This window comes from Coenobita brevimanus, chromosome 29 (assembly GCF_032717465.1).
Source record: "Coenobita brevimanus isolate Jiangsu-jjx chromosome 29, ASM3271746v2, whole genome shotgun sequence".
NCBI lineage: Eukaryota > Metazoa > Arthropoda > Malacostraca > Decapoda > Coenobitidae > Coenobita > Coenobita brevimanus.
In genome coordinates, this window is record NC_136982.1 from 3,994,087 (window position 1) to 4,007,500 (window position 13,414).

The following is a 13,414-nucleotide window of genomic DNA, read 5'->3' on the forward strand; positions in this document are numbered from 1 at the left end:
TGTTGGTGGGAATCAGGGATCAGTCAAAAGTCCCAAATTGTAGTAGTGGTAGTTGTTCCTTAGGCAGTCTGGCCAAACAGCCCCGAGTCCTTAAGGAAGGCCACGGTCGAGACTGGGCTTTCCCACAGAGCTCTCAAGGAGTGTATATTGTGTTTTTGGCACAGGTGATTGTGTGCAATGCAGTCTTCCATAATGTGCTTAATAGTATGGGGTGCCGTCTTGCATCCTGGACAGGCTTCAGCAACAGAGTCATCCAGCCTTTTCTGATAAGAGAGCTGGATGATGCCCACATCTCAGCCTGGCCAGGTGGACCCTGTCCTCACGAGGGAGATAGGATTCAGAAGGGTGGATATCAGGAGGCCGTGCATGCAGCTGTGTGTTGTTGTTAAATGACTGATTGGAGCGGTGAGTGATTCAAGTATGGATATGCTTCCGAAAGCTGGTATGAGGTGGGCAAGAGGGGAGAGATGATAGTATTTATGTATGATATCATGTGCTGGGTGTTGTTTTGATATTCCTTGGTGTGTGTGATGTGCTGCCATGTAGTGTTGTGGATGGTGTGGGTTTGTGGAGGTTGCAGCGAGAATTTGTATGCCTTTCATGTCTAGATGATCCTTGACTTTGAGGACTTTGGTTTCTTGGTGTAGGTGGTCTGTGGGTATAGTAGTTGTGCAGCCTGTGATTATTTTTAGGGCCTTTTTCTGTATGGTCTGTAGAGTGTTGTAGCGTGTTTTAGTGAGGTTAGAAGCCCAAGCAGGGCTTGGATTCATCACTGAACATATATATTGTTTGTATACTGTGGTGGTGGTTTCTTTGTTGAGTCCAAATTTGTATGGGCAAGTGACCTTAAGGCATTGAGTCTTGGTGTTAATTTAACTTTAATGTTTGTGATGTGTTGTTTAAATGACATTGATGCATGTTACAAAGGATTTCATGTGTGTGTGTGTGTGTGTGTGTGTGTGTGTGTGTGTGTGTGTGGTAGGGGAGTGTTGTTTATGGTGAGGTGTGGAATGTGACTGTGTTCTGCTGTCTAGTTTGTGAGAAGGGTCATTGTAGATTTGGCTGGGATTATTTTGAGCTTGTTTGTGGTGAACCATTCATGTAGTGTGTCGAGGTAAGGTTGGAGGATGTGTGTGACTGTGTTTGCATTTTGGTGTGTACATGTAAGTGTTATGTCATCCTCATAGGAAGCTATGTGGTTTTGTGGTGTGTGGGGTGTGGGCATGTCGTGCATGGATAGGTTAAAGAGAGTAGGGGACAAAACAGATCCTTGAGGGACCCTGTTTGTGAAGTTTCTGATGTTCAGTGACTGACCGGCAGATGTTACATGTGTACATCTGCCTGCTAAATAGTTTGCCAGCCATCCTTTTGTGTTATTGTGCATGTTTGTGTTGAATATTTTGTTTGTGAGGTTGTGGCGGGGGATGGCATCAAAAGCTTTGCTAATGTCTAGTGCGACTAGGAGTGTTCTGTGTGGTGGCCTATCTGAATTGATGACATCAAAAACTCTCCGTGTAAGGTCTGTAAGAAGAGTGTTTGTGGAGTGTAGTGGCCTAAAATCATGTTGTGATGGGGCTAGGGGGATGTGAGGTGTAACTAATTGTAATATCAGTCGTTCAGTGACTTTGGAGGGGGTGCAGGGGAGTGTGATGGGGCGGTGTGATGAAGGTAACCAGGGGTCTTTGTTGGGATTGGGGATAGTGATGATAGTGCCATGCTTCCAGATGCTGGGTATCATGTTGTGTGAATAGCTGTAGTCTGAAATGTTGGTGAGAGCTTGCATGCCTTGTGGTCCAAGGTTTTTAAGGTGTATGTTGCTTATGTTGTCTGGTCCACAGGCAGATGAGTGCTTAAGGTTGCCAATTATTTGCTTCGTCTGGTTGTAAGGGAAAGGTTTGAAGTCTGGGTCTGTGGGGAACTGTCTCTTGTGTCAGATAACACGTCGATCATCGCAGTGGGGGTTTAGATGATGGACATGTGAAAAGTGATTGATGAGAGTGCTTGCTTGTTGTTTGTTTGAGGGTATGGTGTCCGTTATTGTGATGGCAGCATGCGATTGTGTAGTGCTGCTGTTGGAGAGTGTAATGCTGTTTAGTATTTTGTAGAGTTTGTTGGTGTTTGTTTTGTGATCAAGTGTTTGGAGATAATTATTCCAATTTAGTGTTTGCAGTTCTGATATTTTATTGTTTATTTGAGTGTTTAGTTCTTGTATTTGTTGTACGGCATCTTGTGTATGGGGTGTTGGGGTGTGTGTTAGTGTGTCATGTTGACTGATGAGGCCTTGAATTTCTGGTGTGAAGTTGGGGTTGTGTCTCTTTCTGTTGCCTCTAGGGATGTGTCTTTTGTCTGCATTTTGTATACTGTAATTGTATTGAAAGTGTGCACAGCGGTGTTGATGTTTGTGATGGATGTACTGTTTAATATTTCAAAGTGTTGTTCTGTTTCAGTTGTGAAGGCCTCGCAGTTGGCTTTCTTACAGTTAGTGTATGTGTGTCTGTGGCCAGCTGGGGTAATTCTAGTTTTGGTGGTGATGATGATTGGGAGGTGGTCAGAGCCACCATGGTGCTTGAAGTCCTCTCATGTGACTTCAGAAATGGACATCAGTGGGAGATGTTGTGTGCCAATGATCTGATGTTTATTGCAGAAAATGAAAGGGAGGTGGAGGAAAGCTTTAGGAAGTGGAGAAATGTTATGGGGCACAAGGACTCAAGAGTAAATGCTGATACCCCAAAAGTGATGGTATCAAGGACTTTTGGTGGTAATGTCAAAGAAGACAGAGAGTGGCCATGTGTAGTTTGCTACATGCGCATGGGAAGTAATTCCATCTCGTGCAGTATTTGTGATATGTGGGCACATAAGAGATGAAGTGGTATTAGAGGTAGATTGTGCGATAATGCTGATTTTGCATGTGTGGTGTGTTGGAGAAAGCATGTGGAGATTGTCAGGTATGGAAGGACTGATCTTGCTGGTGAGTTTCATGAATATGTACAAGAGTTTTGTTTTTTGGGATACATGTTATGTGCTAGAGGTGGGGCTGGAGCTAACTCTGTGGCTGGAGTGAGGAATGGTTGGAAGAAGTTCAGGGAGCTGTTGCCTCTCCTGGCATTGAGAGGGCTCTCCCATTTGAATGTGGCATGTGTAAGGAGTGTATTGCTATATGGTAATGAGACCTGGTCAGCAAAGGAAGAGGATATGCATAAGTTCAAATGTACAGAAATGACAATGATTAGGTGGATGTGCATTGTGTCTTTGAATGCAAGGCATGGGGGGCTTAGGTTTATGATCTAAGAGCCAAGAGAAAGAACTGGACTGGAGTGTATTGGTGTGGTGATGAGGAGGGGTACATCGGGCATGTAGAAAGGATGGGGGACGACAGTTAGGTGCAGAAAGTGAAAAGTGTGAATGTTGGGGGTAGGGTTGTGAGAGACACATCAAAGAAGACCTGGGACGAGGTCATAGAGTGTGACCACAGGGATTAGGGACTGAATAGGGAGGCTGCCATGTGGTCTAGTGGCGAGTTGTTGCAGTTTATTCACTGTTTATTCAGAAAAATGAGCATGTGCGGCATCCATTGCGATGAACATCCACCCTCTATGGTGATTAGGCAGTAACTGGGCAGCGGGAGAGGAAGGAGGGGGTGAAGGGGTGCTTAAACAACAGCTGTTCGGCGCTGCGCGGCAATTTCAAATTACGGGTGGGAAAAATTCGGATTTGGGGGGGATTTTTTTCTTTTTTTGGCCATTTTTCGGTTCCGAAGGTCCATGCTCTCAATGTCCGGTAAGTGGGGAGTCCGGAAAGTGGTCATCCAGATAGTAAATTTTTTTTTTTTTTTTTTTTTTTTTTTTTTTTTTTGGTGGGTTCCGAAGGTCCAGGCTCACAATGTCCGGTACGTGGGGAATCCGGAAAGTGGGCGTCCGGATTGTACAGGGATTACTTATATATATATATATATATATATATATATATATATATATATATATATACACCTGTATATTATTTAGACATATATATAGATAGATAGATAAATAGATAGACAGATAGATTTAGATATATACGCACAGTATATACAGATATATACATACATACATAAGTGGTTGCTTTCTCAGGCAGAGGAACTCCTTGAGAGTGAAATGGCTGGGAAGCATGCTGGCACGCGACTGGCTACAGCATAGCTGGGTCTTTCGGGTGTGGGCAATCAGGCAAGTTAGCTGCCTACTGCGACTGCAACACAATGGCGAGGTGTTCAGGAAGTTAGCCAAAGAAACCTTGATGGACTCTGAAAGAACAGTAATGGCCCCCAGTCCCGTGCAGCCCTTAAATGGGCAGGGGGTGCTAAGAATCTCACGGTTGCCCCAATTACAATCTAATTCCTTTGTCAATGCAAAAAATACAATTAAAATTGGTAACTGGAATGTGAGAACGCTAAATCATGACGGTAAAATCGATGAGTTAATGAAGGTTTTTCAAAATTATGGACTTGATATTTGTGCTCTGACAGAAACTAGATTAACTGGAGTCGATAAGTTGGATTTGGAGGATGGTATACGTTTATTGATATCTGGTCGACAGGACGGAATGCATTATCAGGGAGTAGGATTGTTGCTGGGTTGTAAGGCAAATAAGGCTTTATGTGAGTGGGATCCTATAGATGAGCGATTGTTATACGCACGGTTTAAATCAAATCATGGCAACATCAGTCTGTTTGTGTGTTATGCACCTACTAATGATGCACTCGATGAAAGGAAAGACACATTTTATGAAAAGTTGCAAGAAGGAGTAGGAAGGGTACCTAGACATGATGTTTTGATCTGCGTTGGAGACTTTAATGCAGTAATGGGCTGTTCAAATGAGGGATTTGAGGCATGTATGGGTAAGATGGGAGTTGGTAGTAGGATGAGTGAAAACGGAGTGAGGTTTGGAAGCTTCTGTCTAGCAAATGACTTAGTTATCGGGGGCACACTCTTTCAGCATTGCAATATACACAAGACAACTTGGGTGTCGCCGTGTGGAAAATATAAAAATCAGATTGATCACATCGCTATCAGTAGGAGGCATAGAAGTTCTCTGCTAGATGTTCATGTTAAACGGGGAGCGGATATTGGTAGTGACCATCAACTCAGCATTGCAAAAATAAGGTTTAAACTTAAAAATCAGAAGAAGGAAAAATCTGGTGTTGGTAGATACGATATTGTTAAGCTTAGAAGGGAAGGAGAAGAAAAGGAGGAATTCAGATTAGAATGCAGAAATAGGTTTTTGGTGTTGGAAACGTTGGAAGAGGGGGAGAGAAGTGTAGATGAGATGTGGGACGATGTGAACAAAGTTTTGCATGAGACTGCTGAATGTACGATTGGAAGGAGACATAGATTCAGGAGAAAGAAATGGATATCAGAGGAAACGTGGGATATGATAAAAAAGAGAGGTGAGGCTAAATTGAGGAGTGAGATGCAATGCGTTGATGAACGAGAGATTGAATTAGCAAGAGCTGCGTACTGGAGTTTGAATTCAGAAGTAAGAAGGTTAGCTAGGAGAGATAAAAGAAGATGTGTGGATGAAAAGGTTGCAGAGACTGAAATCTTAATAAACAAAAATGATGGACAGAGTCAAAGAATAGCATATGAATCGATTAGAGAACTGAGTGGTAATGCAGGTAAACGCAAGGAAGTACCAGTTAGAGACAGGGAAGGAAATTTATTGACCAAAGATGGAGATATTAAAAATAGATGGAAAGAGCATTTTGAGACAGTTCTTAATAAACCAATACCACCAGAAGAGGATATACCGTCTGCTCAGGAAGATTTAAATATAGAAACAGGAGAGTTGAGGCTTGCAGAAGTGGAGAAAGCAGTAAAACAGTTAAAGAATAATAAGGCACCAGGGAGGATGGTTTATTTCCGGAAATGTTTAAAGTGGAGGGGATAGATTAATAATGATCTTGACCAAGCTATTCAATAAGATATGGGTGACGGGGTTACTACCATCAGTTTGGAAGAATGGTGTAATTGTTAAAGTTCCGAAGAAGGGAGACCTGAGTGAATGTGGTAATTGGAGGGGAATCTCTTTGTCACCGATAGCTTTGAAAGTTTTCAGTAGAGTGTTGTTAAATAGGTTGGAGCCGGTGGTTGAGGGTATTCTGAGGGATGAACAGGCTGGTTTTAGAAAGGGACGTGGTTGCAATGATCGGATCTTTATAGTTAGGCATTTGATGCAGCAAGTTAATGAAATGAGAGTACCGTTAAGTCTTTGTTTTGTTGATTTTGAAAAGGCTTTTGATAGTGTTTCGAGAGAGACTATGGGGAAGATCATGAGACATTATGGAATACCAGAGGAGTTTGTGAGGGTCATTATGAACATGCATGAGGACACATTTTGTAAAGTAATGGTTGATGGTTGTCTGAGTGATTCGTTTGAAGTCAAATCCGGAGTAATTCAAGGTGGTGTTCTATCGCCTTTACTGTTTATATTGGTCATTGATTACATTATGAAACGCGTTGGAACAGAAACCGGTGCAGGTATACTTTGGGGAGAGAACAGGAAACTTTTGGATTTAGATTATGCAGATGATATAGTTTTGATTTGTGATGGGCCAGAAGAGATGCAGAGAGTGTTGGACTGTTTGGTGAGTGAAGGTCGCAAGGTGGGTTTGGTTATTAATTGTGGAAAAACTGAAATAATCAATATGAATATGGAAAATGCGCAGGAATGTGTAATTGGAGGTATGGTTGTAAAGCAAGTTGATAGGTTTAAATATTTAGGTACTTATTTAGCCAAGGATGGTTCTTTGAACTTTGAATTCGAGGAAAGGTTAAAGAAGGCTAATCAGGCAATGGGAATGCTTAAAAATATTTGGAATAATAACAATTTTTCTGTGCATACAAAAATCAAACTTTATAAGGTAATGGTTAGGAGTATCTTAATTTATGGACACGAGTCTTGGTACAGCACAGTGACTATGGAAAATAAATTCTTGGTGTTTGAAAATAAAGCACTAAGAAGAATATTAGGAGTTAAGTGGTGGGAAAGGATACCAAATAGTAGAATTAGAGAAATAACGGGAGTGCAGCAGATCGATGAATATGTTAGATTCTCACGATGGAAGTGGCTAGGACATGTGTATAGGAGACAGGGAATAGTACGAGGTACACCAGGGTGGGTGGCACTTGGTAGGAGAGGTAGAGGAAGGCCAAAAGAGACGTGGGTGAGGACAATGAGACGGGAAGCTGGAGATGAGTGTTGGGGAGATCTTGAGGAGTTAGCACAAGATAGGATGTGGTGGTGTGAGTCCATCGAGGCCCTATGCATCCCCGAGGGTGCCACAGGAAATGATTGATGTATACATTAGATATATTCATACATATATAAACCATACATTATATGTATATATATATATATATATATATATATATATATATATATATATATTTATATATATATATGTAGCCTCTGTGGTACAGTGGTAGAGTGTGCATTTCGTACACGGGTGAACCAGGGTTCGCGCCCCACCAGGGTAATAAACTTTGGGACTGCTCACCTGGCCACGTACTGCATTGGTGGACACAAGGGGTGCTGTGGTTGAACCAGTGTCGCTTACTATAAAATACGCTTGCACCCAATTGGCTTGCGCGGGCTGATTACACTTGGTTCACAGACTTTACACACATCCAAAGCCACTCCAACACTACAGTTACACTTACAAGCACTTCTCACCTTACATACAATCTCTACCAGACAGCCTAAGTCACTTGGTAGAGATACATTGGCTGTATCGTCCCGAATTCGGTTGGGATAGGCCGGTCCTGCACTGGATACTCAAACGGCTGATGATGATGATGATGATATTCATTCATTCATTCATTCATTGCCAGACGCCATGTATCCCAAATGGGGTGGCCAAGGGCTTAGAGTTAATTGTTTTACAGGGAGGGGCACTAATCCTCCACCAACTCCACTTGACACGTAGGGATGCCAACAGCATCTGGTGTTCCCAGGCGGTCACCCATCCAATTACTAACCAGACCCAACATTGCTTAACTTCGCTGATCGGACGGGAAGCGGTGTACTCAACGTGGTATGGCCGTTGATATGATATACATATATATATATATATATATATATATATATATATATATATATATATAGAAGAGTGAGAGAAGAGTTCTGGACACATGTAGAAGTGTGCATGGAAAAGTTTATATATATATATATATATATATATATATATATATATAGAAGAGTGAGAGAAGAGTTCTGGACACATGTAGAAGTGTGCATGGAAAAGTTTGGAAGGAATGAAAGAGTGTTTTTGATCAGTGATATGAATGGTAAAGTTGGGAATGTGAAGGTGGATGGAATAGTTGGTGAGTGGGGTGTGCCTGCTGAGATAGATGAGAATGGGAGTGCGTTAGTGGACGTTTGTGCTGGGAGGGGGTTGGTGATAGCCAATACCCTCTTCAGGCATAAAATGATCCACAGGTATACATGGTGAGTGATGAGAAGGGTGGGTGGTGAACTGAATGAAGGGAAGGCAATGATTGATTATGTGTGTGTGGATGAAAGGATGCGAAGATGTGTAATGGATGCAAGAGCTTATAGAGGCTGGGGGAGTGGACTTTCTGACCACTATTTGGTGGTGGCCAGAATTAGGATTCAAGTAAGATGGAGTAATAGAAGAAGGGAACGAGAGGAAGGAGTAGTTGCAAGGAGAGTGGAAAGGTTACAAGAGGATGAGAAAAAGGCAGAGTATAAGAGAGAAGTGGAGGAACGATTGGGCAAATATGAATTGGAGCAGATGGGAGATGTGGAAGGTGTGTGTAGGATATTTACAGAAGAAATATGTGCAGCATGTGATGTGGTGTGTGGAAGGAAGAGAACACGGAGGGAGGTGCAAGGAACAGCGTGTTGGACTGAAGAGGTGAGACAGGCTGTGGCACAAAAGAAGAAAGCATACAATGAATGGATGAGAAATAGGAGCGTGGAAGAATTTGAGAGGCGGAAGAGAGAGTTATATGTAGAAAGAAAGAGAGAGGTGAAAAGATTAGTAAGAGAGAGTAAGAAGAGAGTGGATGAGGAACTTGGAAGGAATTTGAGTGTAAAGTGGAGGGACTGTAAGAAAATGTTCTGGAAAGAGGTGAAAAGAGTAAGACAGGGTGGAAGTGAAGTTAGCAGGGGAGTGAAGGATAAAAATGGTAGATTACTAGTGGAGAAGGGAGAAAAAGTGAGCAGATGGAGAGAACACTTCAAGGAATTGTTGAACATAGAGGATGGAAGTAATGCGAGTATAAGTGGCTGGGGAATGGCTGGGAGAAGGAGGGAGGTGAGAAGACAGGAAGAAATCAGTAGGATAGAAGTTGTGGAAGCAATGGAGAAAGTTAAATTGGGGAAAGCCCCAGGAATTGATGGAGTGTGTGGTGAAATGCTGAAGCATGGGGGAGAGATAGTAGTAGAATGGATGTGGAAGATGTGCAGATTGGCCTGGGAGGAAGGTAGAGTCCCGGAGGATTGGAAGTCAGGTATAATTATTCCCTTGTACAAAGGAAAAGGGGAAAAAGAAGTGTGTGGTAATCATAGGGGCATTTGTCTTCTTAGTATAATAGGAAAAGTGTATGGTAGGATACTTATTGACAGAGTTAGAGAAAGAACAGAGAAATTAGTTGGAGAAGAACAGGGAGGCTTTAGGAAGGGAAGAGGTTGTGTAGATCAGATATTCATTCTTAGATCTTTAGTGGAAAAGTTTCTAGAGAAGGGAAAGAAGTTGTATGCGGCTTTCATGGATTTGGAGAAAGCATATGACAGGGTGGAGAGACAAGGATTGTGGAAAGTGTTAAGAATATATGGAGTAGATGGGAAGTTGTTGAATGCTGTGAAGAGTATGTATGATGGTGCGAAGGCTGCAGTGCGTGTGGATGGTGAACTAAGTGAATTTTTCTCTTTGAAAGTTGGGTTGAAACAGGGATGTGTCATGTCTCCATGGTTGTTCAATCTGTACATGGATGGGGTAATAAAAGAGGTACCAAGGTAGGGTAGTGGATGTTGGAGTGGCCCTGGTGAGAGAGGATAGTGTTTGGAAACTCCCTGTACTGTTGTTTGCAGATGATACTGTGTTGTTGAGTGAAGACGAAGGGGAGCTGCAAGGCTTGGTGGATGAGTTTGGGAGAGTGTGTAAGAAATGGAATCTAAAGGTGAATGTAGGGAAGAGTAAAGTGATGGTCTTTGAGAGAGGTGAAGTCAGTGAATGTACAGTGAGGTTGGATGGTGAGGAATTGGAAAATGTGAGTACATTTAAGTACTTGGGTAGTGTGATGAGTAAGGATGGAGGTTTGGAGGATGAAGTGCTTGAAAGGGTACAGCAGGGAAGAAAGGTTGCTGGTTCTTTGAAAGCAGTGATAAGAAACAGGGAAGTGAGCATGGAAGTGAAAAAGTTACTACATAACAGTATTATGATACCAACTCTAACATATGGAAATGAAGCTTGGATGTTGTTGGAAGGACACAAGTCAAGAGTGAGAGCAGTGGAAATGAGTTATTTAAGAGGAGCCTGTGGAGTCACATGGAGAGACAGGCTGACGAATGAGGATATAAAGGAGCGTTGTGGTGTGGATGTGGATGTGATAGGAAGTGTTATGAGGAACACTGAGGTGGTTTGGCCATGTGGAGAGGATGGCCATGTGGAGAGGATGGAGGGTGAAAGACTGACTAAGAGAGTGTATGTGAGTGAGGTGGAGGGGGGAAAAGGGAAGGGGAGGCCGAGGATGAGATGGAGGGATGGGGTGGAGAGGTATATGAGAGAGGGGGGGGTGAGTTGGGAGCAGGGCAGTGAAATGGCGGGGGACAGGGCGACTTGGAGGCGATTTGTTTGTGGCCACCCCAAACGGGATTGAGGCATCTGGCAATAGATATATATATATATATATATATATATATATATATATATATATATATATGGAAGAATTTTGTTATTTGGGAGACATGTTGTGTGCTGGAGGTGGGGCTGGAGCTAGCTTTGTGGCTAGGGTGAGAAGTGGTTGGAAGAAGTTCAGGGAGCTCTTGCCTCTCCTGACATTGAGAGGGCTCTCCCTACGTGCTAAGGGGTCTTTGTATGCAGCATGTGTTAGGAGTGTAATGCTGTATGGCAGTGAGACCTGGGCAGTGAAGGAGGAAGACATTCGCTGGCTCAGACATACAGAAATGACAATGATTAGGTGGATGTGCAGTGCGTCCCTGCGTCCAAGGCCTGAAGGGGCTGGGTTTACAATGGAAGAGTTGAGAGGTAGGATGGGACTGGAGTGTATTGGTGTTGTGATGAGGAGAGGTAGATTGAGGTGATTTGGACATGTGGAGAGGATGGGGAATGATAATTGGGTGAGGAAGGTGAGAAGTGTTAATATTGGGGGTGGGGTTATGTGGGGTAGACCGAGAAAGACATGGGACGAGGTCATTAAGTGTGACCTTAGGGTTAAGGGACTGAACAGGGAGGCTGCAATGGATCGTGGAGCGTGGAGAGCCGCCATTAGGTGACCAAGGCCGACATATGCAAGCATGTTGGAGCCTTTAAAAACGAAAACGAAAACGATATATATACCGTGTATATATATATATACATATATATATATATATACATATACCGGTAACTCGCACGGAACACGTGGGTTTCGTTCCTACCGTGCCGTGTTAGGTGCGAAATCGCGTATATTTAAACTACTCCGTATTTTGCTCCCTAGACCCCCCAAATGTGTTGTTTTGCTGTTATCTGTCACTGGTAATCACTAGAAAGCACTTTAAGTGGTTAGAAGGTTTATTTATTGTTATAACTCACAAATACAGTACTCCACAGCAAAACTTCAACACACAAATACTGTACGTAAACACAAGGAAACATTCCGACGCCGATCATAGGTAATCACATAAATCAGGTGAACTGGTACCAGTGCTTTAACTTACAAGTACATACCAGAACAGTACATATTTAACTTAGAAATGCAGTACTGTGATATCGAATGATTTCAGTACATAATCTGTTAGGAATGGCTGGAAAAAAAAAAAATGTAATGAATACATTTTCACCTTTTTGATATACGTTTATGGTAGTTTCGAGTTATTTTTTGCGTTATCGTTGTACCCATGCTTGGAAAAGGGAGCGAAAAGAGTTGAAGTTTCAGTCCTTAATGAGAAAACTGCATGTCCTCCAAGGCTAGACTCTGCCACGGCAGAAAGTGGAGGGTCAGTCTGATTAGCAATAAGGAAGTCGTGTCGCAACTTCCAGCTCCCACACCACGAGAATGGCTAAAAATAGAATCGTAATGCAGTTTCATAACTAACAATAAGTCTAATTATTATGAATACAGATACAAAGCAGAAATAAATACGTTTACAGACGGGGAAAACGTACTTCTTCCGTCATAACATGTTCATCTTTCTCTCTCATTTTACGTTCATCTTTATCATTTTACCTTGTTATTTTCGCAATATATATATTGCTGTCTCGTAAGCAGGATGGTTGTTTGTGTTTTGCAAGGGAGGAAAAAGATTGTATTTCCTGTCTGGGTCGAGATAATGGGTGTAACTATGTGTGGTTAGGCATGGCCACGAGCGAAAAAATCGTACATCCACTCATTACGATAGCAGATGGTGAACTGACAGATGATACATGAGAGGGTGAAGTCAAGGTCAGTCTCATGTCCCAGATTTTCGTTCACTTCCCGAAAGTTTTCACAGTTTTCTACACATTGCATTGCATCAAATGATCCAAACCATTACAGCAAACCTGAGCAAATAGGTAAAGATACCAAGAGAAAAATGTATTTTTCTCTTATTATAAGTCTTTAACGAACAAACAAAAAAGGCAATATTTCGACGCCGATCATGGGTAATCATATAAATCAGGTTAACTGGTTACAAGGCTTTATTTAATGCTTTAAATGCTTACAGGTACATACCAGAACAGTAAATATTTAACTTACAAATACAGTACTGTAGAAAAGCAGTACAGTAAGAGTTTAACGAACAAACAAAAAAGGCAATATTCCGACGCCGATCATGGGTAATCATATAATTCGGGTTAACTGGTTACAAGGCTTTATTTAATTATTTAACTTTATTTAAGTGCTTACAAGTACAGTACATACGAGAACAGTAAATATTTAACTTACAAATACTGTACAGTACTGTGGAAAAAACGAACAAATAAAAAAAGGCAATATTCTGACGCCTATCAGGTAAACTGGTTATAAGACTTTATTTCTTATTTTAACGTTATTTAATAGTACTTTAAGTTGCACATAAACTTACCAGAACAGTACAGTACTGTAAATATTTAACGTACAAATACCGTGCTACTGTACTCGGGAATGTCTCACTCACTGAATAATTTCCCGCCTAGATCGTCACGTAATCAAAACAAACCGCGCGCTGCGGTGACATT

General features: G+C 42.0%; 1 protein-coding gene and 1 non-coding gene across 2 annotated transcripts in view; one reads left to right on the top strand and one right to left on the bottom strand.

Annotated features, from left to right (window-relative positions):
- LOC145395049 (potassium voltage-gated channel subfamily KQT member 1-like) overlaps window positions 1-13,414 on the top strand; it is a 1,161,165-nt gene that overhangs the window by 600,339 nt on the left and 547,412 nt on the right. The window lies entirely within an intron of this gene.
- LOC145395108 (5S ribosomal RNA) lies at window positions 7,961-8,079 on the bottom strand. Its single transcript, XR_013896539.1, has one exon. It is a non-coding gene; the product is annotated as a 5S ribosomal RNA (ribosomal RNA).